Source organism: Papio anubis, chromosome 2 (assembly GCF_008728515.1).
Source record: "Papio anubis isolate 15944 chromosome 2, Panubis1.0, whole genome shotgun sequence".
Classification (NCBI taxonomy): domain Eukaryota; kingdom Metazoa; phylum Chordata; class Mammalia; order Primates; family Cercopithecidae; genus Papio; species Papio anubis.
In genome coordinates, this window is record NC_044977.1 from 29,108,795 (window position 1) to 29,135,798 (window position 27,004).

The window sequence follows — 27,004 nt, forward strand, 5'->3', positions numbered from 1 at the left end:
CTCAATTTACTGGTGTATTCAGGGATTTGACTTCTTCCTGGTTTAGTCTTGGGAGGGTGTATGTGTCTGGGAATTTATCCATTTCTTCTAAATTTTCTTGTTTATTTGCCTAGAGGTGTTTATAGTATTCTCTGATGGTAGTTTGCATTTTTGTGGGATCAGTGGTGATATCCCCTTTATCATTTTTTATGTGTCTATTTGATTCTTCTCTATTTTCTCCATTATTAGTCTGGCTAGTGGTCTATTTTGTTGATCTTTTCAAAAAACCAGCTCAAGGATTCATTGATTTTTTGAAGGGCTTTTTTGTGTCTCTATCTCCTTCAGTTCTGCTCTGATCTTAGTTATTTCTTGTCTTCTCCTAGCTTTTGAATTTGTTTGTTCTTGCTTGTCTAGTTCTTTTAATTGTGGTGTTAGGGTGTTGATTTTAGATCTTTCCCACTTTCTCCTGTGGGCTTTTAGTGCTATAAATTTCCCTCTAAACACTGCTTTTGCTGTGTCCTAGAGATTCTGGTATGTTGTGTCTTTGTTCTTATTGATTTCAAAGAACTTATTTATTTCTGCCTTAATTTTGTTATTTACCCAGCAGTCATTCAGGAGAAGGTTGTTCAGTTTCCATGTAGTTGTGCGGTTTTGAATAAATTTCTTTTTTTTATAGTTTAATATATTTTAATAGCATACTTCCAGGAACAGCACAGCAGATAGACAACATTAAAAACATGTACTTGCCTGGGTACAGTGGCTCAGGCCTGTAATCCAACCACTTTGGGAGGCTGAGGCAGGCGGATCATGAGGTCAGGAGATGGAGATCATCCTGGCTAACACGGTGAAACTCCATTTGTACTAAAAATACAAAAAATTATCCGGTGTGGTGGCACATGCCTTTAGTCCCAGCTACTTAGGAGGCTGAGGCAGGAGAATCGCTTGAACCCAGGAGGTGGAGGTTGCAGTGAGCCAAGATCTTGCCACTGTACTCCAGCCTGGGCGATAGAGCAAGACTCCATCTCCAAAAAAAAAAAAAGGAAAACAAACAAACATGTACTTGCATAAGACAACTCAGAAAAATATAGTAAATGGATGGAATCTACTGTATGATAAAAATGCTGCAAATACCATTTAGTTGCTGTCACTAAGAAATTTACTTGTTTTAAAAAAATGCTAATGCTGGCATTGTCTAGAAAAATTTAACAGATTTGTTCATAATTATTATAAAATTGAACCACTGAAACGTGTTCACTGAAACATTTTAACTTGCATTAATGCTTTACATCTCCACATTTATATTAAAAATTTACACACAAATGAAAATTGAAAAACCACCATTACCTGATTTCTGTCCCCTATTTTTCCACTTACAATCATATGCTTCAGTATCTTTTTACCCCATGGAAAAAGATCTAACCTTCAGAACTACCAATAACAGGAAGAAGATAATTGTTTTCTTTTTGAGAATTAAATGTTTCCCATCGTAGTGGATTCTTAGGCACGTTTTCCATTTATGTGGCCTGCTAGCTGGATGTCTTTTGGCATAATCGTTACACGATTGGCATGGATAGCACACAGATTGCTGTCTTCAAAAAGGCCAACCAGATAGGCCTCACTTGCCTCCTGCAAAGCGCCGAAAGCTGCACTCTGGAAGCCCAGATCTGTTTTCAAGTCCTGAGCAATTTCTCGCACCAGACGCAGGAGGCGAAGTGTGCGAATCAGAAGTTCGGTAGACTTCTGGTAATGTCTGATTTCCCGGAGTGCCACACTACCAGGCCTGTAACGATGAGGTTTCCTCACCCCTCCAGTAGAGGGCGTACTCTTGCCAGCGGTTTTTGTAGCCAGTTACTTCCTGGCTGCTTTACCGGTCCATTTGCAGGCAGTCCGCTTTGTAGGAGCCCTGGTATAGAGACCTCCTTACTTACCTCCCTTATCCTTCAGCTGGAGCTCTGCGAGCCAGAGGCGGCGCTGGCCTTGGAGAGTGAGGGCAGCATGGCGGCGCGGCGGCGGCTGCGAATACCTTTGAGTGAGTTCTTAATCCTCAGTTCTAATTTTATTGCAATATGGTCTGAGAAACTTTGTTATGATTTCTGTTCTTTTGCATTTGAGGAGCGTTTTACTTCCAATTATGTGGTCGATTTTAGAATAAGTTCTATGTGGTGCTGAGAAGAATGTGTATTCTGTTGATTTGGCGTGGAGAGTTCTGTAGCTGTATATTAGGTCTGCTTGGTCCAGAGCTGAGTTCAAGTCCTGAATATCCTTGTTAATTTTCTGTCTCCTTGATCTGTCTAACATTGACAGTGGGGTGTTAAAGTCTTCCATTATTATTGTGTGGGAGTCTAAGTCTCTTTGTAGGTCTCAAAGACCTTGCTTGATGAATCTGGGTGCTCTTGTATTATTTTATTTTGTTTATTTATTTTTTGAGACGGAGTCTTGCTCTGTCGCCCAGACTGAAGTGCAATGGCAGGATCCTGACTCACTGCAATCTGTGCCTACCGGTTGCGAGCGATTCTTCCACCTCAGCCTCCCAAGTAGCTGTGACTACAGACGTGCACCACTATGCTGGCTAATTTTTTTTTTTTTTTTTTTTTAGAGACAGGGTTTCATCATGTTGGCCAGGCTGCTCTTGAACTCCTGACCTCAAGTGATTCGCCCACCTCAGCCTCCCAAAATGCTAGGATTACAGGCGTGAGCCACTGCGCTCAGCCTAATTTTTATATTTTTTGTAGAGGTGGGGTTTCACTATGTTGTCCAGGCTGAGGACTCATCTTTTAAGGAAGTATAGCTATTTGTTTCTGACTAAATATTTTGAATTAAAAGATTACTTTTTTTTTATATCAATGGCTTTTTGTAAATCCATGCCTCTATTTAACCAAGAGGACAGTACTAAGAGTTCATACTAAGTTATAAATGGGCCGGGTGCAGTGGCTAACACCTGTACTCCCAGCACTTTGGAAGGCCGAGAGGGGAGGATTGCTTGAGTCAAGCAGTTTGAAACCAATTTGGACAACATAGGGAGACCTCCATCTCTACAAAAAATAAAAAGAAAATTAGCTGGGCTTGTTGGCATGTGCCTGTGATCCCAGCTACTCAGGAGGCTGAGCTGGGAGGATCACTTGAGCCCAGGAAGTTGAGGCTTCTATGAGCTGTGATCAAGCCACTGCACTCCAGCCTGCGTGACAGAGTGAGACCCTGTCTCAAAAAATTGTATATATTAATTAATATATAATAATATATTAAATATTATAATATATAATACCTTATATATAATATGTATATTTATATATAATATATAAAGGAAGGAAAAAAGACTATACAGGTCCAATTTCCTGACACATACCTCACTCTGGGTCACGTTTAGATAGCTTTGGATGGTCTCAGGGGTTAGGCATTTCTGGGATTCAAAAAGATCACTTTTTTCTGTTATTTGTCATATTTACAATTTTAATAGCAACATGATCATTACTACCGTTTTCCACATGTTAGATTCTAGGTTCTGATTTCCAGGTTATAAGCGACCTAGAAAATGATAATATTTAGAGTCGATGTGATAATCAGCTTTTGTGTATTTTGTATATTGGGGAGTAAAATCTTGAGTTAGCCATAACGTACAGTCTAGGACTACCGTTTTGTTATCATTTTCTGATCCTTCTCAGTTCTCTTTGTTTTGCTACACTAGTGTCAATGTATTCCCTTGTTTCAATATAATAACCCCACATGGCCATAGGCCCCTGAAAACACACAACAAACAACAATACAGAGTTTACTATTCTAAAGTGTTTAAGATTTCTACTCAGATGCTTTGATTTGCTTCCACAATCAGATACTGAATGTATCCCCTGTTTAAAGAATAGAGATGAGGAAAACAGCACTCTGTGTGTGTGTGTGTGTGAAATAGACTGATGTGATGGATTGGGACAACAGGTTGGGTTAATGACATCCTCTTTTTATAAGGACACCAGTCATATTGAATTAAGGCCCATTCTAATGACATTGTTTTAACTTACTTCTGAAAAACCCAATCTCCAAATACAGTTACTTTGTGAAGTACTGGGGGTTAGAACTTAAGTGTATGAATTTTGAGGGAACACAATTCAGCCCATGACACATCCATAAAAGTGGAGAAACAAAAGGAATAATTTGAAATTACCAACCATTAAAGGCTTACAATAAGGGCCCTGCAGATCTAACACTCAGACCTTTGAGAAAAAAGGGGAGTTGGTCTGGTGCTTATATCTCAGCGTTTAAAAACCACAGCACAAATTTAAGATACAAATATCTTACTACCAAGATGGAATCAGAAGTACTGGAGTTTACTGTCTTCTATGAAACACCAAAGGAAAAAAACCCAAATAATAGACAAAAATATATAAAACCAGTTTTTAAGACATCAAGCAATGAAGGGCAGTAATCTTGGAGAATGGGAAACAAATGAGCCCTGCGATTACACAGCCTCCTGAACTGAGAGAGATCCCAGGCTGTGACAAAGAGAGGGGGAACCCAGGTGGGTCTGGTAGACTGTGTATGTTGAGGAGACGGAGTTGAGAGTCTGGGGAAAAGCAGGCAGCTAGCATTCTCAGGACAGAGTGCCGCAAGTGAAGGAGCTGTCCCAGAGAGGACTCTGGAGATCTGTAGAGGGTGTCCCTTAGTATTCAGGAGAAAGCTGGTCAGCACATCCATGAGAGGAAATGACTCAAAGCTGGGGGAAAACCGTTGAGAGGATTAGAGAGAAGAGCATATAACACTCACACAAGGCCAGGGAAACTGCTCTCTTACTAGCTAGACTGGAGAAGCTCACAATTCATAGGATGCTGAGGACAATACTGAGAAGGGCCTTGACTCAGTAGTGCGGAATAGTTAAGTTAACCCAAGACTAATCATGGCTCTGGTCATTCCTAATTTTTTTTTTTTTGGAGTCTTATTCTGTTGCCCAGGCTTGTGTGCAGTGGTGTGATCTCAGCTCACTGCAGCCTCCACCTCCTAGGTTCAAGTGATTCTTGTGCCTCAGCCTCCCCAGTAGCTGGGATTACAGGCATGCACCACCATGCCTGGCTAATTATTGTATTTTTAGTAGAGATAGGATTTCATCATGTTGGCCAGTCTGGTCTTGAACCCTTGACCTCAAGTGATCTGCCTGCCTTGTCCTCCCAAAGTGCCGGTATTACAGACATGAACCCACACACCCGGCCCATTCCTAATAAGTCTTAAAAGCAAGACCAAAAGAGGATCCAACCATTTCCAAGTAACTTAGCTATATCTGAAAACAAAGCTTAAGAATATTTAGAAAATATTCTAAATATTTTCAGAAAAGATGCAGAACTCATCAAGATGAAATTCACAATTTTACTAGGCATGAAAAGAGGCAAAAAAACCCCAAAAAACAAAAACCTGATGCATGATGAAGAGAAAATCAATCCATTGAGTTGGAATAAGAAGTGATACAGAGGCCGGGCACGGTGGTTCACGCCTATAGTCCCAGCACTTTGGGAGGCGAGGTAGGTGGATCACCTGAAGTCAGGAGTTTGAGACCAGCCTGGCCAACATGGTGAAACCCCGTCTCTACTAAAAACACAAAAATTAGTACCGGGTGTGGTGGTGGGTGCCTGTAATCCCAGCAACTTGGGAGACTGAGGCAGGAGGATCACTTGAACCTGGGGGGTGGAGGTTCAAGTGAGTGGGGAGATCACGCCATTGCACTCCAGTCTGGTGACAAGAGTGAAACTCTGTCAGAAAAAAAAAAAAAACAACAAAAAAAATTCAGATGTTGGAAGTAAAAGTAAAGAACATTGAAGCCAGTTATTATAACTCTATTTCATATGCTCAAAAAGATATTTTTTTGTAAAGACCTAAAGTGAGTTTCTACAGGTAAAAATGACAATGCCATCACAACAGCTTTATTTGTAATTACCAAATAAAGGGGAAATAATCCATATGCCACGAACAGGTGAATGGTAAACTGTGGTATAACTGTACAATGAAATACTGCTCAGCAATAAAAGGGGCAAACTATTGATACATACAACAACATGGATGAGTCTCAAAATAATTATGCTAAGTGAAAGAAACTGGGCAAAAGGAGAACACACAAAATGTGAATTTACCTACAGTGATAGAAAGTAGATTAGTAGTTGCCTGGAGATGGGAGTGGGTAGGGATTAAAAAAGGTTATGAGAAACTTTCAGGGGATGGTTGGATTTGTTCATTATCTGGATTATGATGATGGTTTCATGAATATACATACATCTGTCAAAACTTATAAAATTGTATACTTCGAATATGTGATGTGCAGCTTTTGGCATGTCAGTTGGTAAAGCTGTGTGTGTGTTTTTTTTAAAATAATGATTGACATGAATATTTAAGGTCTGTCTTAAAACTGATCTCTTCTGGAGGTTGCTACACACCAACCTGTGACTTGTACTTTATACTCGGAAGCACTAATGTGCAGTTGCCCTATCAGTAACTTGCTTTGATGGGTAGTTCTACCCACAGACTCTTAGTAGGAACGTTAGCTAGCCTTTGCCTTCAGCTTTGCTTCCAGTGACTCTTCTCTTCCTGACAGGATTTTTGCAGCCCCAATAACCTCATATGATATTTACAGGGTGAGACATTTAATATTAACTCACAGCATTCTCACTAACTGGGTCAATGGAAAGAAGTATGGACAAGGAATAGAGTCTTGCTGAAATTATGCTGCCACTAAGCAGACACACATACAGGTAAAGTGTTCACTGCATGGTGATGGTCTGTTCTCAGCTTTCTAGTATTGTATTGTCTTCTGCAATTGTGCAGTGTCTTCTGCCTGGAAATCTTCCAGCTGTCCCACAAGATATTTGATTTTACAAGATCCATGTGAAGAAAAGTTACAATAATCAAGACTTGCTAACCTCAACAAGGTCAACAACAGGTTTTTAAAATCTTTCTTTCTCTTTCCTTATCTCCGCTGTTGTTAAATAATTCAGGAAATACCTAGTAAGGGCTTAGTGCAGGGCACGCTTAGCTGTCATGTACGTCTACAGTCTTGTTATTCAAAGGGTATTTAATGGAGGACAGTCTCCGCATCAGCTGGGAACTGATTAGAAATGCAGAGTCTTAGTCCTCCTCCAGACATACAGGATCAGTTTGTGCATTTTAACAAGATCCCTCGGTGATTTGTATGTACATTTAAGAAGCTGTGTGCTGGAGAATTCTCCTTAGCTCTGCCACTTAAATTCTGCCATGACTTTGAGAAAGAGGCTTCACTTCTTTAAGTCATTAACAAATGAGGGGTGTGGGAATAATAGTAGAACCCACCTCATATTTGTTGGGAGGATTTAGTGAGACAAACCTTCTAAAACTCTTAACATACTAGCTGCTAAGTGCTTTTAAAAAATTACCCTTTATTGTTATTACTATTATTATTTTGTAGTTGAAAGAAAAAACACTTTTTAAATAAAACATCTGTCATAGGTACTTACTCCCTAGTTCATTTATGTGTTCATAATGATGACAGAGAGACATTATTGCAACAAACATGAAAAATAAATATGACACTTGATCCTGAATTAGAACTGGAAGAAGAAAGGAAATGAGGGAAAGGGAATGTCTTAGCTTGAACTCTCATAACAAAATACCACACACTGGGTGGCTTAAACAACAGATGTGTATTTTATTTATTTATTTATTTTTTTGAGGCGGAGTCTCGCTCTGTCGCCCAGGCTGGAGTGCAGTGGCCGGATCTCGGCTCACTGCAAGCTCCGCCTCCCGGATTTACGCCATTCTCCTGCCTCAGCCTCCCGAGTAGCTGGGAGTACAGGCGTCCGCCACCTCGCCCGGCTAGTTTTTTGTATTTTTTAGTAGAGACGGGGTTTCACCGTGTTAGCCAGGATGGTCTCGATCTCCTGACCTCGTGATCCGCCCGTCTCGGCCTCCCAAAGTGCTGGGATTACAGGCTTGAGCCACCGCGCCCGGCCATATTTATTTTTTTTGAGATGGAGTCTCACTCTGTCGCTCAGGCTGGAGTGCAGTGACGTGATCTCGGCTCACTGCAACCTCCAGCTCCCTGGTTCTAGTGATTCCAGAGTAGCTGGGACTATAGGCATGTGCCACCATGGCTGGCTAAATTTTGTATTTTTAGTAGAGATGGGGTTTCATCATATTGTCAGGCTGGTCTCAAACTCCTGACCTCAAGTGATCCGCCCTCCTTGGCCTCCCAAAGTCCTGGGATTACAGGCATGAGCCTCAGTGCCTGGTCTCTTCCTCGTATAAAGCACTAAGCCCATCAGGAGGGCCCCACCCTCAACCATAATTGCCCTCAGAGGCCTCATCTCCAAACACCATTACGTTGGGAGTTAGAATTTCAACATATAAATTTTGGAGGGACACAAACATTCTGTCCATAGCTGAATGTTATTCTCTAATTCTTTTTTTCCCTTTTTTGAGATGGAGTCTCACTGTGTTGCCGAGGGTGGAGTGCAGTGGCACAATCTCAGCTCACTGCAACCTCCGCCTCCTGGGTTCAAGTGATTCTCCTGCCTCAGCCTCCTGAATAGCTGGGATTACAGGCACCTGTCACCATGCCTGGCTAATTTTTGTTTTTTTAGTAGAGATGGGGTTTCAGCATGTTGACCAGGCTTGTCTCAAACTCCTGGCCTTAAGTGATCTGCCCGTCTCAGCCACCCAAAGTGCTGGGATTACAGGTGTGAGCCACCACGCCTGGCCTTGTTATTTTCTAATTCGGCCATTTCTTGTACATTTAGTAGTTGGCATTGTACCGTAAGATAGATCTTTTTTTTGAATATCAGTTTGGTCTCATGGATTCTTATTTTGTTGAATCAGTTATACTCTATTATTATCCTTAACTATTATCTTATTACAGCTTTATTGACATATATTTGACATACAAGAAATTGCATATACATAAAATACACAGTTTGAAGAATTTTCTGTACTTATAGAGTGAGTAAACCACCACTGTAATCAATAAAGTAAACATTTTCATTAATCTCCAAAAGTTTCTTTGTCCTTCTTAGTAATCCAATCTCCTTTCCTCTCTCTCCATCCTCTGGAAAGCACTAATTTGATTTCTGACACTGTAGATTAATTTCCATTTTCTCTAGAATTTCATGTAAATGGAATTCTACAGTATGCATTTTTGGAGTGAGGGTTCCGGCTTCTTTCACATGGTGTAATTATTTTGAGATTAATCCATGTCGTTGAATCTATCAGTGGTTTGTTATTTTTATTGGTGAGGAGTATTCCATTGTATTGATTTACCACGGTATGTTCACCCATTCACTTATTGTTGGGTATTTTTTTTTTTTCTAGTTTGTGACTCTTACTAATGAAATTGCTATGAGCAAGTAGAAGTCTCTGTACAAGTCTATGTCTGTGTCTTTGTATGGATATATTCTTTGATTCTCTTGGTAAAACATCTGGAGTTGGAATGGCTGTTATACAGTAGATCTATGTTGAACTTCTATGAAGCTGCTAAGTTATCAAAGTGTTTGTACCACTTTACAGTCTCCCCAGCAATATATGAACATGTTCATTGTTTGATGTCTGCACTAGTGCTTGGTATGGTCATTCTCTTTAATTTTACCCATTACACGATGGGTGTACTGGTACTACTTCATCGTTTTGATTTTCATTTTCCCAATAACTAATGATGTTAAACATTTTTAAATGTACTTATTTACCATTCATGTATCTTCTTCAGTGAAGTGTCTGTTCAAAGCTTCTGCCCATTTTTACTGGGTCATTTGTCTTCTTATTGAGTTGTAAGAATTTTTATTTTTTATTTTTATTTATTTATTTTTTTTGAGAGGCAGTCTCGCTGGGTCGCCCAGGCTGGAGTGCAGTGGCGCAATCTCAGCTCACTGCAAGCTCTGCCTCCCGAGTTCTCGCTATTCTCCTGCCTCAGCCTCCCGAGTAGCTGGGACTACAGGCGCCCACCACCACGCCCGGCAAATTTTTTTGTATTTTTAGTAGAGACGGGTTTCACCATGTTGGCCAGGATGGTCTCAATCTGCCAACCTTGTGATCCACCCGCCTCGGCCTCCCAAAGTGTTGGGATTACAGCCATGAGCCACTGCGCCCAGCCTGAGTTGTAAGAATTTTTCTTACATTCTAGAAGTAAGTAATATATCAGATTGTATGTTTTGCAAATATTTTCTCCACTCCTGCCTTTTCATTTTCTTTTCTTTCTTTCTTTCTTTCTTTTTTTTTTTGGAAACAGAATTTCACTCTTGTTGCCCAGGCTGGAGTGCAATGGCATGATCTCAGCTCACTACAACCTCCACCTCCCGGGTTCAAGCAATTCTCCTGCCTCAGCGTCCCGAGTAGCTGGGATTACAGGCGTGCGCCACCACACCCGGCTAATTGTGTATTTTTAGTAGAGATGGGGTTTCTTAATAGTGTTATTGGAAGAGCAAAGGTTTTTTGATTTTGATGAAGTCAGCTTGGAAGTAGATCCTCCAGTCGCAGATGACTACATCCCAGGCCAATAGTTTGCCTGAAACCCTGTGAGAAACCCTGAGCCAAAACCACCCAACTAAGCCACTCCTGGCTTTCTGACTCTCAGAAACTATGTGGAATCATAAATATTTGTTGTTTTTAGCTACTGAGTTTTGGATAAAATGATATGCTGTGATAGATAACTAATATACACTGGTTTAAAGTGAATATGCCTTGTAATTTTCTTCATATAGAAATTTTTAATAATTTCAACTATTATTTTATATTCAGAGGGTGCATGTGTAGGTTTGTTAGCTGGGTATATTGCATGACGCTGAGGTCTGAGGCATGTATGATTGATTCCATCACCCAGGTACTGAGCATAGTACCCAATAATTAATTTTTCAACCCTCCCTTCCAATAGTCCCTAGTGTATATTGTTACCATCTTTATGTCCATGAGTACCCATCATTTAGCACACACAAGTGATAACATGCTGTATTTGGCTTTCTGTTTCTGTGTTAATTTACTTAGTGTAAAGCCTCCAGATGCATCCATGTTGCTGCAAGGGAAATGATTTTATTCTTTTTTATGGCTGTGTAGTATTCCATGGTATATGTATAGCACATTTTCTTATTCCAATCCATCGCTGATGAGAACCTAGGTTGATTCCATGTCTTCACTATTGTGGATAGTGCTGCAATTAACATACAAGTGCATATGTCTTTTTGGTAGAATGAGTTACTTTCTTTTGGATACATACTTAGTAATGGGATTGCTGGGTTGGCTGGTATAGTTCTAAGTTCTTTGAGAAATCTACAAACTGCTTTCCACAGTGGCTGAACTAGTTTATATTCCCACCAACAGTGCATAAGCATTCTCTTCACTGTAGGCTCACCAGCATCTGTTATTTTTTGATATTTTAGTAATAGCCATTCTGACTGGTATAAGATGGTATCTGGTGTGGTTTTGATTTGTATTGATTTGTATTTCTCTGATGTCTAGTGATGTCGATCATTTTTCATTAGTGACAGTGAGCATTTTTAATTATTTCAGTATATATGTTATATAAAATACATATTTTTTGTTTGCTGTTCATTGAGCTCCTTTGATCTGTGGGTCTTTTTCTTTTTTCCATTGCTTTCTTCAAGTTCACTAACTTTTTCTTCTGCAGTGTCTGGTGTTAATTTAATCTGGAACATTTTTTCCAGATACTGCATTTATTATCTCCTGAAATCAGTTTGTGCCTTTTAAGTATTTTAGCATGCTTACCATTTACCATGCTCTTTACCATACTTACCATTTACATTCTTTTATATGGAGTATGTTTACAGTAGCTGTTTTAATAACTCTATTAATTTTATTATCTGTGTCATTTCTGTGTCCCTTTCCAATCATTAATTTAATCTTTATTATAAATTATATTTTCTTGCTTTTTGCATGCCTTTTAAATTTTATTGGATGCCAGATATTTTGAATTTTATGTTGGTTGCTGGGGTTGTTTGCATTCCTTTAAATAGTTTTGGTCTTTTTTTTTTTTTCTGGCAGGCAGATATCTGGAAACCATTTTATTTTTTTAAGGTTTGCTTTTAAATTTGTTAGGTGCGTCCTAGGGCTAATTCGGCTCTAATACTGAGGCAACACCTTCTGAAAATTCTGCTTGATGCACCTTGTGTTAACAGGCCTTCCCACACTGGCCAGTGGCCATATGAACTCTTGACCTGTGTGAGCTCTGGTGATCGTTCCACTTGTTTCTTTCTGAAGTTCTTTCCCTGGCCCTGGGACGTTTCCTCAGACACATGTGCTAATCAATGGGCAGCTGAAGAATCAAGGGCAATTGTCTATAGATCTCTGGAGCTTTTGCTCTATCAGCCCTCTCTTCTCTGGTCATCTGGTCTGTAAATTCTAGCTGTCTTGGAGTCCCCAAGCTCTAAACTTTGTTTCCTCACCTCAGGGAACCCTCATGAATTCCCTTTAGGGGCTTCCTTCCTGAGCTGCACCTTGTAAACTCTCTCTAGGCAGTGAAGCAATTTTAGGGCTCATATTGTTTGCTTTCTTTCAAGAATCGTGTCCCTGTGCTGTTTTGACATATCTGAAAACCATTGTTTCATATATTTCTCATTTTAAAATACTATATATAATATATATACACACACATATAACATGTGTGTATGTATATATATGTGTGTGTGTATATATATATATTTTAAGACAGAGTCTCACTCTGTTGCCCAGGCTGGAGTGCAGTGGTGCGATCTCGGCTCACTGCATCCACAGCCTCCCGGGTTCAAGCGATTCTCCTGCCTCAGCCTCCTGAGTAGCTGGGATTACAGGCGCCCGCTACTACACCTGGCTGGTTTTTGTACTTTTAGTAGAGACGGGGTTTTACCATGTTGGCTAGGCTGGTCTCGAACTCCTGGCCTCTAGTGATCCACCCTCCTTGGCCTTCCAAAGTGCTGGGATTACAGGTGTGAGCCACTGTGCCTGGCTCAGATTTTAATTTTCATAGCAGTTTTAGATTTTCAGAACAATTAAGAAAGTAGTACAGAGTTCCTATATACCCCACATCCAGTTTTCCCTCTTATTGTCTTACATTTGTATGATACATGTCATAATTAATGAACCAATATTGACACATTATTATTAACTAAAGTCCATAGTTCTTTTTATTTCCCTAGTTTTTACCTTTTTTTTTCTTCTTTTCTTTCTTTTATTTTTTTGAGACGGGTCTTGTTCTGTCACCCAGGCTGGAGTGCAGTGGCGTGATGATGGCTCACTGCAACCTCGACCTCCCAGGTTCAAGTGATCCTCCCACCTCATCCTCCTGAGTAGCTGGGACCATAGGCACACACCACCACACCTAGCTAATTTTTAAATTTTGAGTAGGGACAGGGTTTTGCCATATTGTACAGGCCAGTCTTGAACCCCTGGGCTCAAGCGATCCACCCACCTTGGGTTCCTAAAGTGCTGGAGTTACAAGCGTGAGCCACCACGCCCAGCCCCTAATGCTCCTTTTCTATTTTAGAATCCCATCCAGGATACTGCTTCACTTTTAGTTGTATCTCTCTAGGCTTCTCCTGGCTGTGACAGTTTTTCAGACTTTCCTGTGGTTCTGATGACCTTTACAGTTTTAAGAAATACTAGTCAGGTGTTTTACAGGATGTCCTGCTATTTGACATACAGACCAATGGAATAAAATGGAGAATGCAGAAATTAATTCACATATTTATAGCTAACTATTTTTTTTTTTTAATTTCCATAGGTTATGGGGAACAGGTGGTGTTTGGTTACCTGAGTAAGTTCTTTAGTGGTGATTTGTGAAGCTTTGGTGCATCCATCACCCAAGCAGTACACACTCTACCCTATTTGTAGTCTTTTATCCCTCACCCCCTACTTCTACTCCTTCCCCCAGAGTCCCCAAAGTCCATTATGTAATTCTTATGCCTTTGCATCCTCATGGCTTAGCTTCCACTTATAAATGAGAAGATACAATGTTTGATTTTCCATTCTTGAGTTACTTCACTTAGAATAATTGTCTCCAGTCTTATCCAGGTTGCTGCAAATGCCATCAACTCATTCTTTTTTATGGCTGAGTAGTATTCCATCATATATATATATACACACACACACACACTATATATATACACACCACAATTCTTTCTATATATATATACCACAATTATATATACACACACACACACACACACACACGCGCGCCACAATTTCTTTATCCACTCGTCGTTTGATGGCCATTTGGGTTGGTTCCACATTTTTGCAATTGCAAATTGTGCTGCTATAAATGTGTGTGCAAGTATCATTTTTGTATAATGACTTTTTTTCCTCTGGGTAGATACCCAGTAATGGGGTTGCTGGATCAAATGATGGTTCTACTTTTAGTTCTTTAAGGAATCTCCACACTGTTTTCCATAGTGGTTGTACTAGCTTACATTACAATTAGCAGTGTAGAGGTGTTCCCCGTTCACCACATCCACACCAACATCTATTATTTTTTAATTTTTTTGATTATGACCATTATTGCAGGAGTAAGGTGGAATTGCATTGTGGTTTTGATTTGCATTTCCTTAATAACTAATGATATTGAGCATTTTTTCATATGTTTCTTGGCCATTTGGATATCTTTTTTTGAGCATTGTCTATTTCTGTCCTTGGCCCACTTTTTGATGGGATCATTTGATTTTTTTTAATTGCTAATTTGTTTGAGTTTGTTGTAGATTCTGGATATTAGTCCTTTGTCAGATGTATAGATTGTGAAGATTTTCTCCCACTCTGTGGGTTGTCTGTTTACTCTGCTGACCGTTCCATTTGCTGTGCAAAAGCTCTTTAGTTTAATTAAGTCCCAGCAATTTATCTTTGATTTATTGCATTTGCTTTTGTGTTCTTGGTCATGAAATCCTTGCCTAAGCCAATGCCTGGAGGGATTTTTCTGTTGCTATCTTCTATAATTTTTATAGGTTGAGGTCTTAGATTTAAGTCCTTGATCCATCTTGAGTTAGTTTTTGTATAAAGTGAGAGACGAGGATCCAGTTTCAGTCTCCTACATGTGGCTTGCCAATTATCCCAGCACCACTTGTTGAATACGGTGTCATTTCCGCATTTTATGTTTTTGTTTACTTTGTTGAAAGTCAGTTGGCTGTAAGTATTTGGCTTTATTTCTGGGTTCTCTATTCTGTTCCATTGGTCTATGTGCCTATTTTTATACCAGTACCATGATGTTTTGGTGACTATGTCTTTATAGTGTAGTTTGAAATCAGGTAATGTGATGCCTCCAGATTTGTTCTTTTTGCTTAGTCTTACTTTGGCTATGTGGGCTTGTTTTTTGTTCCAAATGAATTTTAGGATTGTTTTTTTCTAGTTCTGTGAAGAATGATGGTGGTGTTTGCAATGGAAATTGCATTGAATATGTAGATTGCTTTTGGCAGTATGGTTATTTTCATAATATTGATTCTACCCATCCATGAGCATGGCCTGTGTTTCCATTTGTTCATGTTGTCTATGATTTCTTTCAACGGTGTTTTGTAATTTTCCTTGCACAGGATGTCTTTTACCTCCTTGGTTAGGTATGTTCCTGAGTATTGTATTGTATGGTATTGTATTATATTGTATTATTACAGCTATTTTAAAAGGGGTTGAGTTCTTGATTTGATTCTCAGCTTTGTTGCTGTTGGTGTACAGCAGAGCTACTGATTTGTGTGCATTAATTTTATATTCGTATATTTTGCTGAATTCTTTTAACAGTTCTAGGAGCTTTTTTGAGGAGTCTTTAGGGTTTTCTAGATGTACAATCATATAAGCAGCAAACAGTGACAGTTTGACTTCTTCTTTACCGATTTGGATGCTCTTTATTTCTTTCTCTTGTCTGATTGCTCTGGCTAGGATTTCCAGTATTATGTTGAAGAGGAGTGGTGAGAGTTGGCATCCTTGTCTTGTTCCAGTTCTCAGAGGGAATGCTTTCAACTTTTCCCCATTCAGTATTATGTTGGCGGTGGGTTTGTTATCGATGGCTTTTATTATATTGAGGTATGTCCCTTTTTTTTTTTTATTATTATACTTTAAGTTCTAGGGTACATGTGCACAACGTGCAGGTTTGTTACATATGTGTACATGTGCCATGTTGGTGTGCTGCACCCATTAACTCGTCAGTTACATTAAGTATATCTCCTAATGCTATCCTTCCCCCGTCCCCCCTCCCCACAATAGGCCCTGGTGTGTGATGTTCCCCTTCCTGTGTCCAAGTGATCTCGTTGTTCAATTCCCACCTATGAGTGAGAACATGCGGTGTTTGGTTTTCTGTTCTTGCGATAGTTTGCTGAGAATGATGGTTTCCAGCTGCATCCATGTCGCTACAAAGGACACGAACTCATCCTTTTTTATGGCTGCATAGTATCCCATGGTGTATATGTGCCACATTTTCTTAATCCAGTCTGTCACTGATGGACATTTGGGTTGATTCCAAGTCTTTGCTATTGTGAATAGTGCCGCAATAAACATATGTGTGCATGTGTCTTTATTAGCAGCATGATTTATAATCCTTTGGCTATATAACCAGTAATGGGATGGCTGGGTCAAATGATATTTCTAGTTCTAGATTCTTGAGGAATTGCTACACTGTCTTCCACAATGGTTGAACTAGTTTACAGTTCCACCAACAGTGTAAAAGTGTTCCTATTTCTCCACATCCTCTCTAGCACCTGTTGTTTCCTGATTCTTTAATGATTGCCATTCTAATTGGTGTGAGATGGTATCTCATTGTGGTTTTGATTTGCCTTTCTCTGATGGCGAGTGATGATGAGCATTTTTTCATGTGTCTGTTGACTTTATGAATGTCTTCTTTTGAGAAGTGTCTGTTCATATCCTTTGCTCACTTTTTGATGGAGTTGTTTGTTTTTTTCTTGTAAATTTGTTTGAGTTCTTTGTAGGTTCTGGATATTAGCCCTTTGTCAGATGAGTAGATTGCAAAAATTTTCTCCCATTCTGTAGGTTGCCTGTTCACTCTGATGGTAGTTTCTTTTGCTGTGCAGAAGCTCTTTAGTTTAATGAGATCCCATTTGTCAATTTTGGCTTTTGTTGCCATTGCTATTGGTGTTTTAGACATGAAGTCCTTGCCCATGCCTATGTCCTGAATGGTATTGCCTAGGTTTTTTTCTAGGGTTTTTATGGTATTAGGTCTAACATTTAAGTCTCTAATCCATCTTGAATTAATTTTCGTATAAGGAGTAAGGAAAGGATCCAGTTTCACCTTTCTACTTAGGCTAGCCAATTTTTCCAGCACCATTTATTAAATAGGGAATCCTTTGCTTTTGTCAGGTTTGTCAAAGATCAGATGCCTGTAGATGTGTGGTATTATTTCTGAGGGCTCTGTTCTGTTCCATTGGTCTATATCTCTGTTTTGGTACCAGTACCATGCTGTTTTGGTTACTGTAGCCTTGTAGTATAGTTTGAAGTCAGGTAGCATGATACCTCCAGCTTTTTTCTTTGTTAGGATTGTCTTGGCAATGCGGGGTCTTTTTTGGTTCCATATGAACTTTAAAGCAGTTTTTTCCAATTCTGTGAAGAAAGTCATTGGTAGCTTAATGGGGATGGCATTGAATCTATAAATTACCTTGGGCAGTATGGCCATTTTCACAATATTGATTCTTCCTATCCATGAGCATGGTATTTTCTTCCATTTGTTTGTGTCCTCTTTTATTTCACTGAGCAGTGGTTTGTAGTTCTCCTTGAAGAGGTCCTTTACATCCCTTGTCAGTTGGATTCCTAGGTATTTTATTCTCTTTGAAGCTATTGTGAATGGGAGTTCATTCATGATTTGGCGCTCTGTCTGTTACTGGTATATAAGAATGCTTGTGATTTTTGCACATTGATTTTGTATCCTGAGACACTGCTGAAGTTACTTATCAGCTTAAGGATATTTTGGCCTGAGACGATGGGGTTTTCTAAATATACAATCATGTCATCTGCAAACAGGGACAATTTGATTTCTTCTTTTCCTAACTGAATGCCCTTTATTTCTTTCTCTTGCCTGATTGCCCTGGCCAGAACTTCCAACACTATGTTGAATAAGGGTGGTGAGAGAGTGCATCCCTGTCTTGTGCCAGTTTTCAAAGGAAATGTTTCCAGTTTTTGCCCATTCAGTATGATATTGGCTGTGGATTTGTCATAAATAGCTCTTATGATTTTGAGATATGTTCCATCAATACCGAATTTATTGAGAGTTTTTAGCATGAAGGGCTGTTGAATTTTGTCAAAGGCTTTTCCTGTATCTATTGAGATAATCATGTGGTTTTGTCTTTGGTTCTGTTTATATGCTGGATTATGTTTATTGATTTGCATATGTTGAACCAGCCTTGCATCCCAGGAATGAAGCCCACTTGATCATGGTGGATAAGCTTTTTGATGTGCCGCTGGATTCGGTTTGCCAGTATTTTGTTGAGGATTTTTGCATCTATGTTCATCAGGGATATTGGTCTAAAATTCCCTTTTTCTGTTGTGTCTCTGACAGGTTTTGGTATCAGGATGATGTTGACCTCATAAAATAAGTTAGGGAGGGTTCCCTCTTTTTCTATTGATTGGAATAATTTCAGAAGGCATAGTACCAGCTCCTCCTTGTACCTCGTAGAATTTGGCTGTGAATCCGTCTGGTCCTGGACTTTTTTTGGTTGGTAGGCTATAAATTATTGCCTCAATTTCAGAGCCTGCTATTGGTCTATTCAGGGATTCAAGTTCTTCCTGGTTTAGTCTTGGGAGAGTGTAAGTGTCCAGGAAATTATCCATTTCTTCTAGATTTTCTAGTTTATTTGCATAGAGGTGTTTATAGTATTCTCTGATGGTAGTTTGTATTTCTGTGGGGTCAGTGGTGATATCCCCTTTACCATTTTTTATTGCATCTATTTGATTCTTCTCTCTTTTCTTCTTTATTAGTCTTGCTAGCAGTCTATCAATATTGTTGATGTTTTCAAAAAACCAGCTCCGGGATTCATTGATGTTTTGGAGGGCTTTTTATGTCTCTATCTCCTTCAGTTCTGCTCTGATCTTAGTTATTTCTTGCCTTCTGCTAGCTTTTGAATGTGTTTGCTCTTGCTTCTCTAGTTCTTTTAACTGTGATGTTAGGGTGTCAATTTTAGATCTTTCCTGCTTTTTCTTGTGGGCATTTAGTGCTATAAATTTCCCTCTACACACTGCTTTAAATGTGTCCCAGAGATTCTGGTATGTTGTATTTTTGTTCTCATTGGTTTCAGAGAACATCTTTATTTCTGCCTTCATTTCGTTATGTACCCGGTAGTCATTCAGGAGCATGTTGTTCAGTGTCCATGTAGTCGAGTGGTTTTGATTGATTTTCTTAGTCCTGAATTCTAGTTTGATTGCACTGTGGTCTGAGAGACAGTTTGTTATAATTTCTGTTCATTTACATTTACTGAGGAGTGCTTTACTTCCAACTATGTGGTCAATTTTGGAATAAGTGCAATGTGGTGCTGAGAAGAATGCATATTCTGTTGATTTGGGGTGGAGAGTTCTGTAGATGTCTGTTAGGTCTGCTTGGTGCAGAGTTAAGTTCAATTCCTGGATATCCTTGTTAACTTTCTGTCTCGTTGATCTGTCTGATATTGACAGTGGGGTGGTAAAGTCTCCCATTATTATTGTATGGGAGTCTAAGTCTCTTTGTAAGTCTCTAAGGACTTGCTTTATGAATCTGGGTGCTCCTGTATTGGGTGCTTATATATTTAGGATAGTTAGCTCTTCCTGATGAATTGATCCCTTTACCATTATGTAATGGCCTTCTTTGTCTCTTTTGATCTTTGATGGTTTAAAGTCTGTTTTATCAGAGACTAGGATTGCAACCCCTGCTTTTTTTTGTTTTCCATTTGCTTGGTAGATCTTCCTCCATTCCTTTATTTTGAGCCTATGTATGTCTCTGCATGTGAAATGGGTCTCCTGAATACAGCAAACTGATGCGTCTTGACTCTTTATCCAATTTGCCAGTCTGTGTCTTTTAATTGGACCATTTAGTCCATTTACATTTAAGATTAATATTGTTATGTGTGAACTTGATCCTGTCATTATGATATTAGCTGGTTATTTTGCTCGTTAGTTGATGCAGTTTCTTCCTAGCTTCGATGGTCTTTACATTTTGGCATGTTTTTGCAATGGCTGGTACCTGTTGTTCCTTTCCATGTTTAGTGCTTCCTTCAGGATCTCTTGTAGGGCAGGCCTGGTGGTGACAAAATCTCTAAGCATTTGCTTGTCTGTAAAGGATTTTATTTCTCCTTCACTTATGAAACTTAGTTTGGTTGGATATGAAATTCTGGGCTGAAAATTCTTTTCTTAAGAATGTTGATTAGTGGCCCCCACTCTCTTCTGGCTTGGAGAGTTTCTGCGGAGAGATCTGCTGTTAGCCTGATGGACTTCCCTTTGTGGGTAACCCGACCTTTCTCTCTGGCTGCCCTTAAGATTTTTTCCTTCATTTAAACTTTGGTGAATCTGACAATTAAGTGTCTTGGAGTTGTTCTTCTCGAGGAGTATCTTTGTGGCGTTCTCTGTATTTCCTGAATTTGAATGTTGGCCTGCCTTACTAGGTTGGGGTAGTTCTCCCGGATAGTACCCTGCAGAGTGTTTTCCCACTTGGTTCCATTTTCTCCATCACTTTCAGGCACAGCCATCAGTCGTAGATGTGGTCTTTTCACATAATCCCATATTTCTTGGAGGCTTTGTTCATTTCTTTTTACTCTTTTTTCTCTACACTTCTCTTGTCACTTCATTTCATTCATTTGATCTTCAATCATTGATACTCTTTCTTCCAGTTGATCGAGTCGGTTACTGAAGCTTGTGCATTTGTCACATAGTTCTCGTGTCATGGTTTTCATCTCTATCAGTTCTTTTATGGTCTTCTCTGCATTGATTATTCTAGTTATCCGTTCATCCATTCTTTTTTCAAGGTTTTTAGTTTCTTTGCACTGGGTATGTAGTTCCTCCTTTAGCTCTGCGAAGTTTGATTGACTGAAGCCTTCTTCTCTCAACTCGTCAAAGTCATTCTCCGTCCAGCTTTGTTCCGTTGCTGGTGACGAGCTGCGCTCCTTTGGAGGTGGAGATGCGCTCTGCTTTTTTGAATTTCCAGCTTTTCTGCCCTGCTTTTCCCCCATATTTGTGGTTTTATCTGCCTTTGGTCTTTGATGATGGTGATGTACTGATGGGGTTTTGTTGTGGGTATCCTTTCTGTTTGTTAGTTTTCCTTGTAACAGTCAGGACCCTCAGCTGCAAGTCTGTTGGAGTTTGCTTGAGGTCCACTCCAGACCCTCTTTGCCTGGGTATCAGCAGCAGAGGCCGCAGAAGATAGAATATTGCTGAACAGTGAGTGTTGCTGTCTGATTCTTGCTCTGTAAGCTTCGTGTCAGAGGTGTACCCAGCCATGTGATGTATGAGGTGTTGGTCTGCACCTAGTGGAGGATGTCTCCCATTTAGGCTACTCAGCAGTCAGGGAACCACTTGAGCAGGCAGTCTGTCTGTTCTCAGATCTCAACCTTCATGCTGGGAGAACCACTGCTGCCTTCAAAACTGCCAGACAGTGACGTTTACATCTGCAGAGGTTTCTGCTGCTTTTTGTTTAGCTATGCCCTGTCCCAGAGGTGGAGTCTACAGAGGCAGGCAGGCCTTCTTGAGCTGCGGTGGGCTCCACTCAATTCGAGCTTCCCGTCGGCTTTGTTTACCTACTTAATCCTCAGCAATGGCGGGCGCCCCTCCCCCAGCCTTGCTGCTGCCTTGCGGTTAGATCTCAGACTGCTGTGCTATCAATGAGGGAGGCTGCATGGGTGTGGGACCCTCCGGGGCAGGTGTAGGATATAATCTCCTGGTGTGCCGTTTGCTAAGACCCTTGGTAAATCACAGTATTACAGTGGGAGTTACCAGATTTTCCAGGTGTTGTGTGTCTCAGTTTCCCTTGGCTAAGGAAAGGAATTCCCTTCCCCTTTGCGCTTCCCAGGTGAGGCAATGCCTTGCCCTGCTTCAGCTCTTGCTGGTTGGGCTGCACCTGCTGATCAGCACTGACTGTCCTACATGCCCCAGTGAGATGAACCTGGTACCTCATTTGAAAATGCGGAAATCACCAGTCTTCCGTGTCGCTCGCGCTGGGAGCTGGAGGCTGGAGCTGTTCCTATTTGGCCATCTTGGGCGCCCCCCTTGAGGTATGTCCCTTGTATGTTGATTTTGCTGAGAGTTTTAATCATAAAGGGAAGCTGGATTTTGTCGAATGCTTTTTCTGCATCTACTGAGATGATCATGTGATTTTTTGTTTTTAATTCAGTTTATGTGGTGTATCACATTTACTGATTTGCATATGTTAATCTTACATCCCTGGTATGAAACTCACTTGATCTTGGTGTATTACATTTGATATCTTATTGGATTATGGTTAGCTAGTATTTTGTTAAGGATTTTAGCATCTATGTTCATCAGGGATATTGGTCTGTAGTTTTCTTTTTTAGTTATGTCCTTTCCTGGTTTGGTATTAGGGTGATACTGGCTTCATAGAATGATTTAGAAAGGGTTCCTTCTTTCTCTATCTCATGGAATAGTGTCAAAAGGATTGGTACAAATTCTTCTTTGGATGTCTGGTAGAATTCAGCTGTGAATTTATCTGGTCCTGGCCTTTTTTTCCTTGGTAATTTAAAAATTACTATTTCAATTTTGCTGCTTGTTATTTGCCTGTTCAGGGTATCTAATTCTTCCTGATTTAAGCTAGGAGGGTTGTATCTTTCCAGGAATTTATCCATCTCCTCTAGGTTTTGTTGTTTGTGTGCATAAAAGTGTTCATAGTAGTCTTGAATAATCTTTTTTGTTTATATGTTCTTAGTTGCAATATCTCCCATTTCATATCTAATTGAGCTTATTTGGATTTTCTCTCTTCTTGGTTAACCTTGCTAATGGTCTATCAATTTTATTTATCTTTTCAAAGAATCAGCTTTTTGTTTCATTTATCTTTTGTATTTTTTTTTTGTTTCAATTTCATTTAGTTCTGCTCTGATGTTGGTTATTTCCTTTCTTCTGCTAGGGTTGGGTTTGGTTTGTTCTTGTTTCTCTAGTTCCTTGAGGTGTGACTTTAGATTGTCTGTGGTCTTTCAGATTTTTCAATGTAGGCATTTAGAGTTATAAACTTTCCTCTTAGCATCACCTTTGTGGTATCCTAGAGGTTTTGATAGGTTATGTGACTATTGTCATTCAGTTCAAAGAGTTTTTAAATTTCCTGCCGGGCGCAGTGGCTCACGCCTGTAATCCCAGCACTCTGGGAGGCCAAGGCAGGCAGATCAACTGAGGTCAGGAGTTCAAGATCAGCCTGGCCAACATGACGAAACCCTGTCTCTACTAAAACTACAAAAATTAGCCAGGCATGGTGGCGGGCGCCTGTAATCCCAGCTACCCAGGAGGCTGAGGCAGGGAGAATTGCTTGAATCTGGGAGGTGGAGGTTCCAGGTAGCCAAGATTATGCCACTGCTTGGGCAACAGAGTGAGACTCCATCTCAAAAAAGAACGAATTTTAAAATTTCCATCCTGATTTCATTGTTGAACCAATGATTGTTCAAAAGCAGGTTATTTGATTTCCATGTATTTGCATGGTTTTGAAGGTTCCTTGCGGTGTTGATTTCCAGTTTTATTCCCCTGTGGTGTGACAGAGTGCTTGATATAATTTCAGTTTTCTTAAATTTATTGAGGCTTGTTTTGTGGCCTATCATATGGTCTATCTTGGAGAAAGTTCCATGAGCTGATGAATAGAATGTATATTCTGTGGTTGTTGGCTAGAATGTTCTGTTAATATCTGTTAAGTCCATTTGTTCTAGGGTATAGTTTAAATCCATTGTTTCTTTGTTGACTTCCTGTCTTGATGACCTGTCTAGAGCTGTCAGTGAAGTATTGAAGTCCCCCACTATTATTGTGTTGTTGTCTATCTCATTTCTTAGGTCTAGTAGTAATTGTTTTATAAATTTGGGAGTTCCAGTGTTAGGTGCATATATATTTAGGATAGTGATATTTTCATGTTGGACAGGGCCTTTTATCATTATATAGTGCCCCTCTTTGTCTTTCTTAACTGCTGTTGCTTTAAAGTTTATGTCTGATATAAAAATAGTGAATCCTGCTTGCTTTTGGTGTCCATTGGCATGGAATATCTTTTTCCACCCTTTTACCTTAAGTTTATGTGAGTCCTTATGTGTTAGATTAGTCTCTTGGGGGAAGCAGATGGTTAGTGAATTCTTACCCATTCTGCAATTCTGTATCTTTTAAGTGTAGCATTAAGGCTATTTACGTTCAATGTTAGTATTAAGATATGAGGTAGTATTCCATTCATCATGCTATTAGTTGCCCGTATACCTTTTTTTTTATTGTTTTTTTTTGTTTTGTTTTGTAGGTCCTGGGAGGTTTATGCTTAAAGAGGTTCTGTTTCCATATGTTTCAGGATTCATTTCAAGATTTAGAACTTCTTTTAGTAGTTCTTGTAGTGTTGGCTTGCAATTCTTTTAGCATTTGTTTGTCTGAAAAAGATTGTATCTTTCCTTCATTTATTAAGCTTTGTTTAGCTGGATATGAAATTCTTGACTGATAATTGTTTTGTTTGAGAAGGCTGAAGATAGGGCCCCAATCCCTTCTAGCTTGCAGGGTTTCTGCTGAGAAATCTGCTGTTAATCTGATAGGTTTTCCTTTATAGGTTACCTGGTGCTATTGACTCACAGTTTCTAAGATTCTTTCCTTCATCTTAACTTTAGATAACCTGATGACAATGTGCCTAGGCGATGATTTTTTTGAGATGAATTTCCCAGGTGTTCTTTGTGCCTCTTGTATTTGGATGTCTACGTCTCTAGCAAGGCTCGGAAAGTTCTCCTTGATTATTCCCCCAAATACGTTTTCCAGACTTTTAGATTTTTCTTCTTTTTTGGGAACTCTGATTATTCTCAGGTTTGGTTGTTTAACATAATCCCAGACTTCTTGGAGGCTTTGTTCATATTTTCTTTCTTTCTTTGTCTTTGTTAGATTAATTTGAAAACCTTGTCTTCAAGCTCTGAAGTTCTTTCTTCTGCTTGTTTGATTGTATTGCTGAGACTTTACAGGGCATTTTGCATTTCTATAAGTGTGTCTGTTGTTTCCTGAAGCTTTGATTGTTTTTTATTTATGCTATCTATTTCATTGAAGATTTCCCCTCTCATTTCTTGTATCATTTAAAAAAATTTCCTTATATTGGGCTTTTCCTTTCTCTGGTGTCTCCTTGATTAGCTTAATAGTTGCCCTTCTGAATTTTTTTTTTGGGTAAATCAGGGATTTCTTCTTGGTTTGGATCCATTGTTGGTGAGCTAGTGTGATTTTTTTGGGGTGTTAATGAACCTTGTTTTGTTATATTGCCAGAGTTGGTTTTCTGGTTTCTTCTCATTTTGGTAGGCTCTGTCAGATGACTGAAGGCTGTTGTTCAGATTCTTTTGTCCCACAGGTGTTCCCTTGATGTAGTACTCTTCCTCTTTTCCTAGGGATGAGGCTTCCTGGGATCCAAGCTATAGTGATCGTCATCTCTCTTCTGGATCTAGCCACCCAGCAGGTCTACCAGGCTCTGGGCTGGGACTGGGGGTTGCCTGTACAGAGTCCTGTGATGTGAACCATCTGTGGATCTCTCAGCTGTGGATACCAGCACCTGCTCTGGTGGAAGTGACAGGGAGGTGAAACGGACTCTGTGAGGGTCCTTAGTTTTGGCTGTTTAATTCAGTATTTTTGTGCTGGTGGGCCTCCTGCCAGGAGATGGTGCATTCAATAGAGCATTAGCTGTGGTAGTATGGGGAGGATCAGGTGGTGGGTGTGGCCCTAGAACTCCCAAGAGTATATGCCCTTTGTCTTCAGCTACTAAGGTGGGTAGGGGAGGACCATCAGGTGGGGGCAGGGCTAGGTGTGTCTGAGCTCAGACTCTCCTTGAGCGGGTCTTGCTCGGGCTGCTGTGCGGGACGAGGGTGTGGTTCCCAGGTCAATGCAGTTATATTCCCAAGAGGCTTATCACAGGCTCTGCTGTGTCATGCAGGTTGTCATGGAAGTGGGGGAAAGCCAGCAGTCACAGGCCTCACCCTATTCCCTTGCAATTCAAAAGGCTGGTCTCACTTCCACTGTTTCCCGTACCCCCACAACAGCACTGAGTCTGTTTCCAGGCAGTGGGTAAGCAGGGCTGAGAACTTGCCCCAGGCAACCAGTCTCCCAGCTGCAAAAGCAAGTAGGACTTTCGTACTTTCCCGCCTGTGGAGTCTGCACACCAGATTTGCGCCCTCCCCTGAGTTCCAGCCAGGAGACTTCTCATTTGGTTGAAATTATTACAAAGTTCAGCTGGAGGTTTCCTTCTCCCTGTGGCCTTTTCCTAGTACCCTCAGGCAGCCTGCTCCAGGGACCCCTGTGAGGCAAGGCAGAAATGGTTTCTTAGGAGACCCAGAGAGCTCACAGGGCTTTTCCTGCTGCTTCTTCTACCCCTGTGTTTTGCTCAGCTCTCTAAATTGACTCAGCTCCAGGTGAGGTCAGAATCTTCTTCCATGCGCTAGACCTTGAGGTTCCACAGTGAGGGTGTATGTTTGAGCGCAGACGATCCCCCTTTCCCATTTCCACCATTTGGGCACTCACAGTATTTGCAGTGTCTCCCGGGTCCTGCAGGAGCAATTCGCCTCCTTCAGTGGGTCTTTGGGTTCTCTCGGCTTTCCTGATTTATTCCTGCAGCAGTTCTAGAGCAAAAGTTCATGATGTGAGTCTCCACATGCTGCTCTGTCCATCCGAGTGGGAGTTGCAATCCAGTCCTGCCTCCCGTCCACCATGATCCTCTCTAGCCCCCACTATTTGAATTTGACTGATGTTTTCCTCATGATAAGACAGGTTGGTGAGTTTTTGGGAGGAAGACCACAGAGGTAAAGTGCCATTTTCATCTCATCATATCAAGGATATGTATTATAAACACAGTTTATGGTTGCTGATGTTCACCAAAATCTCTTTATTTATGTTTGCAGGGACTAGGATATTTATTTTATACTTTGAGTTATAATCCAATACAACTTTATTTATTTATTTTTGCTTAACTCCTTCC

At 40.2% G+C, this 27,004-nt stretch overlaps 1 pseudogene; it reads right to left on the reverse strand.

The window, feature by feature from the left end:
- Nucleotides 1-993: 993 nt before the first annotated feature.
- LOC116272800 overlaps nucleotides 994-27,004 on the reverse strand; it is a 49,725-nt pseudogene continuing 23,714 nt past the window's right edge.